A 6,135-nucleotide genomic window follows, 5' to 3' on the forward strand; every position below is an offset into this window, starting at 1 on the left:
CACACCTGTCCAAACTCTATCCTGTCTCTCCTCTAGGACTCCTCCAAATCCTGCTCCCCATGAAAAGCCTTCCTCTGCTCAGACTCTGTGGTATTTGGCCCTTCTCATGCTATTATAAATATTCAGCTTGCACTATACATGGGTAATTGTTCAATCTCTATTAAACAGTGGGAAGGTAGATTGGTTTTTCACTCACACCCACATAACAACCAGTGCTGGACTCTGACCCTGGAGGAATTTCATATCTGTCGCTTCAAGAGGTCTGGCACCACCACAAAATGCTGCTAAGGTTCAGAATCATCTTTGTTTTTCCAAAATGTCAAAAAGAGATATTCTAATAAGTTCCAGTGAAGAAATTATTTGCTAGAATCCTATCCTTTTTAAAAAAAAAGAAAAAAGAAAGATTAGTCAAAAGCCTAGTATTTAAAGATTTCTTCATGTAAGTCACAGAAGTAAGCAGGAATATGTAATCTGATAAAAGAGCATTTAAGTTATTAACAATTAGCTATGGTAGAACAGGATGCCTTTCTTTCTTCTGCCACCGAAATGGACAGGCTGTCCCTTCCGAGCGTGGTTACGTAACATGCCACTGAAATCCTACCTTGTCTCACCATCAAAATGGCCTGCTGAGTCCAGGGTTGAGAGTGTACTATTTCACCGCAAGACCTGCCCAGTCATTTCCATCAGGCGTTCATCCCAGGTACTCATCCTCCAGCCCAGTGCTGCCGACAGGTGCAGCCAGTGAGCATGCCACGTGGTCGGAGCCACATCCTGGAGATTAAAGTTAGAGGGTGACACAGAGGCCCATGATGCCCAGGCTGACCACTGTTGTCAGAACCAGTGGGTTGTCAAAACACTTCATCCAGCGCTCATGAAGCAGATTAACGCATGATGGTGACAACTTAGTCTTGTGATCCTCTAAACTAGTAAACTACGGGATGGAAAGTCTAAATCACAGATGAAAATGTCCGTGAGTGCTCCCTGTCTTCTTCGCAAACAGAGCTATAGACACCTCACCTAAGTGACGCCAGTGACAGAGAATTGGATGACAGGCTGGCCAGGGACCAGCTTCTTTGTCCTCATCTCTCTCACCAGGGCACAAATGGAGAATTCTGATTCAGGAGACCCAGGGATTTGGTCCAATCTCCTGTTTATACAAATATAGAAAGGAAATCTGAGCAGCATATGTGCCCTGGGAGCCTGCAGAGTGGGTGCCTATGAAAAAGGGAGGGCATCCAGACTGCTGGGCAGAGGATGTGGAAAACAGAAGGAAATCAAGAGTCCTGGGTCTCCTCCCCCAGTGCCTGAGGCAAGAGAGCAGGCAATCTCCAAGTGTGGGCTCTAGACCAGAGCATCACTCCGGAACATGTTAGAAAAGGCCGAATTGTGGACCCCTCAGCAGATGTAGCGAATCACAGATCCGGGAGTAGAACATGGCCTGTTGTAACTCCTTCGGATGTGTCTGGTGTATGTTCTCATCTGAGAACTCATTGTAGAGAAACCCCAGCTCATCGTGGACATTGCCTTGTTCCCTTTGCTCCTGGACAGGGACATCCCTGGTGCTCTGAATACCTCATTATGAATGTGCTGTCAAGGTCACACTCAGGAGAATCTGAGATTGACTTCCCTTTCTGTCCAACTCCTCAGTCCCAGCAGTCCAGAAATGGACAGTGCCATGTCATCTCCACCTGTGCTACCTCCCTTGGGGACCCCGGTGAGTGACACATTACCTTCATCAGCGTCACCGTCACCTTGATCACTGCCAGCATTTATATAAGGACAGCTATATGCCAAGCAGTTCTGTTAGAACTTATAAACATTAACTCACCTAATCACAATACACATATCATAAGGTTGCCACTCTTGCTTATATTCTTCCAATTTTACAGAGAAACTGTAGCAAAGAAAAATGAGCCCACCCATCTACCATAATCCCACTACTCCAAAAGGTAAGTACCAAGTTTTAAACCCAAGTAGACTGATAAATCATATGCGAGAGACGCAGCCCGGGGAGGGCTTAACGCTGCCCGTTCCACTTCGTTCTGCGCCCTTCCGCCTACAATGTGTGTCAAACCACCGCCGTTCTGCACAGCTTGCTTCTCCTGAAGGAAGCCAGCCTCAGCTCCCTGGACTCCAATTCCCTGCCCTCCAGCCTTCCTTTCATTTGGAAAATTGCTTCCCGTTTTTGCTAAGCCACATCTCAGTCTACCAGGGCCTTCCCCGGGATTCCCTGCACAGGTTTAAGCGGGCGTTTCTTTGCTTCTGACCGCGGGACCTCTGTTACAGCGGTTGTTCCGCTGCGCTGGACTTGCCTGCCTTTCACTCCAGGAGCCCTCAGTTTTCAAGGGTGGAGTCTGCATTTCATCTCTGTCGCGCCCCCACTGTGCATCATAGGAAAGCCTCGGGCGAGTGAGTGACACACAGCGAGTGAGTCCGTCACTTCGAAAAAGGCAAACGACAAAGTCAAGACTAGAGAAGGAACCGAGGCACCGTTGCAGCGATGGTAGCCGGTGTGACTCAAACGCACCCTGGGTCCTACCCAAGGCTAATCGTGCAGCCAGCATATAAACAGGGCTATGACACCATCATGGACCTTCAAGCAAGGAGTCACATGGTCCAAAAGCCTCCAGCTCAAACCCAAGATTCCCAGCACTCTTTGCGGCGGCAGCGTGCCTGCAGTTTGGTTTTGTTTGCTTGACAAGGCTAAGAATGAACTTGTGACTTCTCATGGGCTAGGTAAGTGCTCTACCACAGAGCTACAGCCCCAGCCCATGATAGATGTTCCGGAAAGTCCTAACAGGATCCGCACCTCAAGGCTTTTGGAGGGGGTTCTGATGATGCCTTAGCTCAGAGCTGCGGTGACGTGGAAGACCCCACCTCATGAATTACATTCACAAAGGCCACAGAGCTGGACGCAGAGGCTGGGGCGCTTGCTCAGTGGGGAAAGTGCTCCCTGCAGCCAGTAGGAGGCCCTCGGTTTGGATTCCCTGCACTCACACACAAGTCCAGCGGCCTAGGTATGTATACCTGTGACCCTAGCCCTGCTGGAGCAGAGACAGGTGAACCTGGAGACTCCGTAGCCAGCCGGTCCGACTAAAGTGGTGAGTTTCAAGTTGAGTGAGAGACCCTGTCTCAAAAGTAATGTGGAGAAACGACTGAAGAAGACATCCGACCGTGACCTCTAGTGACCTCTAGCCTCCATACGCACCCACGCAGGCATCGCCACCACCATCAGTGCTGCCCTACCACACAGGCACACACGTACAGGTGCATGTGTGCATGCACAGAATAGTGATGCAGGGAGTGAAAGTCAAAAACTGATCTAAAAAAAGAAAAACGTGAAAAGCAAACCTGAGTCTTCACCAGCAAACACCTCTGCCTTAACAATGTTGTTGCTATAAAAACAAAAAAACTCTGCTTCTTAAACCCAAACTTTCCTTCTACCTTGAATAAAAATCAAGCTCTCTAAAATACACATGAAGTTCTGCTGTAGCAGCCCGTGTGATTTAATAGTGTCTCTAGCAGTGCCTGCCTAACTCAACCTGTCCCCCACTGATTTTGATAGACCGCTGTATCACTAGTACACAATAACACCACAATATTACTAAATCCAAATCAAAAGGGGTCCTTGCTAAAGACTGCGATCCTCTACTGGACCCCCATATGCAAGGCTAGAAATCAAAATGGAATCACTGCTGCTAAAAATCCCCTCACTAAACTCAAACCAAGCTGTTTGTGTGTCCTGAGAAATGATTAGGATTAGCGGGAATACAGCCAAGCTTACCATTTCAATCCTCAGGATGGCAAAGTTCCCTGGTTAATCCTTACCCCAAAAACAGCCAGGAAGAATGTATTTTTATTGTTCTGTTTCTGCCTTACCAAGAATATAATTCGTGTTGCCGTTGATATGGGCTCATCTTACAGGGCCAGGAACTGAACCTGGGTCCTCACACACACGCTCTGAAATGGTCGGCATGGTTTCTGTTCTTTTCCTCCTGTTTTTCTCCACCTTTCTCTGTCCAGACCATCCAGCCTCTTCCGGTCTGCCCGTTACAACACCCACCCTCTCTACCGAGTTAAGTTGTGGCCCAATTTTAGGATCAAATAAAGCCAATGAGAAGCATCCCACTAGGTTGTTTCAATGTTGACCTTTCACAGTATATATTGCTATGCCGTGTATAATATTTATACATATGAGCACATGTAAATGCATATGTATGTGTATAGAGAGATAATACCTGTAATCACTACACATGGGAAAAGTCAAATGGCATTTAGACTAGAAATATGAAACCTAGTGGCATATTGTTTTATTGAAAGCCTTGTGTATTAAAAAAAATCACACCTTTTTCAGATTTCTTTAGAATATCACAGCCGCTTCAAAATTATTTAGGAGGTGAAATTTGCTAGATTTTAGCTTCTAATCATTGTTGAGTTTGCCAAATGATAATAAGGAAAAACACTTCAAAGGGAATGATCTGGGACCTTTCGATGTATTCTGGGAAACACTCAGAATCTAATTACAGCCAGCCAGCACTTCATGACAGAGACGACTCTGAGCAATGTATCATGGGATGGTTCTCTTGTCACTGTGCAAACACTAGAGTAAGCACTTACAAACAAATGACTTAGATACCATGAGGCAATGTCAGCCCACGGGATCCCACAGTGCATGTGGTCCTTCACGGCCCCTGCAGTACCACGGACCCAAGAATGAGTCCAAAAGGAGCAACCCCAAGTGTGAAGGAGCCATTGCTGTGTAAGTCCGACTCCGACCAACAGGAAACAAGTCTTCTGAAAAAGAAAGACAGAATAAAAACAAGGGCGTGCTATCGAGGGGCAGAAAGGGGCAGAGCCAGGGGACCTGAGGAACAGGGACAGTGTGGGGAGAACAGGACACAGCCAGGGGACCTGAGGAACAGGGACAGTGTGAGGAGAACAGGACACAGCCAGAGGACCTGATGAGGACAACAGTGAAACAGGAACAGCAACTGAGGAACAGGAACAGTGTTCCCAGCCACTCCCTGCTCAGATGACTTGCTGAAAGTTTAATTTGTTTTAAGGAATATTTACTCCTATTTAATTGGTTTAAATATTATTTGACTTATAACTTACAATAAGCTGTTGCTCCAACTAGCCCAGAAACAAGCTCCCAACCATGTGCTCTGGTTAATGAATGGATAACACTCCTAATTGGCAGTTGATATTCTGGAGGGAACTAGTCACCAAGCTTTGACAAAAGCCAAAATGAACTGAAACAGAAGACGATCTTCTCTTTTAGCTCCCTCTTGAATAAAGGAGAAAGATTTTTTTTTTTAATTTCCTAACTTGTCTTAATTCCTCACTCCATATAAACTACTTGCTTTCCCAATACTTGGAAATCCAATGGCGTATGTATTTGTGGAGCTCGTGCTCATTACAGAACTGGGACGGCAGAATGATAGTCATCAGTGAGCCAAGCGGAGGGGAAAACAGGAAAAATAAGTAGAACAGACCTGGAAACGCTGCTGAGGGATACAATGGAGCGCAGGCGAGTGAGCGGCCTGCTGTTGCTCCGGCAGGGATAAAGGCTCTGGGCGTCCACACACACTTCTGTACGCTAGCTCTCTAGTCCTCATGGGCCTTAGAACTTCACTTCCCATGGGTGTTCTGATGTGATGGCTAAGGTCTACCCTCAGCACACTTTCAGGGTGTCCTGAAGAAGTGACTCATGTGGGCTGGAGAGATGGCTCAGAGGTTAAGAGCACTGGCTGTTCTTCCAGAGGTCCTGAGTTCAATTCCCAGCAACCACATGGTGGCTCACAACCATCTGTAATGAGATCTGGCTCCCTCTTCTGGTCTGCAGACACACATGCAGGAAGAACCCTGTATACATAATAAATGAATAAATCTTCAAAAAAAAAAAAAAAGTGACTCGTGCCCCTTTGAAATCTGAAATACTAACTCAAAACAAAAGGGAAGACAACACTTACTTAACTTTTCTCATTATAGATTTACTCAGCCATTTGACACGAAAAGTTCTCTATGTGGTCTCCCATGTAGATTTTTCTGCTATTTTAACGTACTTGACTATTGTTAATTTTCTTGTTTAAATTTTTAAATAATCTTTAATTTTGCAAACTTTATTATTTAAAA

The 6,135-nt window shown here is 46.0% G+C and overlaps 1 long non-coding RNA gene across 1 annotated transcript; it reads right to left on the reverse strand.

The window, feature by feature from the left end:
* Positions 1-606: 606 nt before the first annotated feature.
* Positions 607-5,783, reverse strand: LOC119086345. Its single transcript, XR_005089607.1, has 3 exons — positions 5,496-5,783; positions 1,018-4,794; positions 607-771 (listed from the first exon to the last, which is right to left on the reverse strand). It is a non-coding gene; the product is annotated as an uncharacterized LOC119086345 (long non-coding RNA).
* Positions 5,784-6,135: the final 352 nt, after the last annotated feature.

Source organism: Peromyscus leucopus, chromosome 20 (assembly GCF_004664715.2).
Source record: "Peromyscus leucopus breed LL Stock chromosome 20, UCI_PerLeu_2.1, whole genome shotgun sequence".
Lineage (NCBI taxonomy): Eukaryota > Metazoa > Chordata > Mammalia > Rodentia > Cricetidae > Peromyscus > Peromyscus leucopus.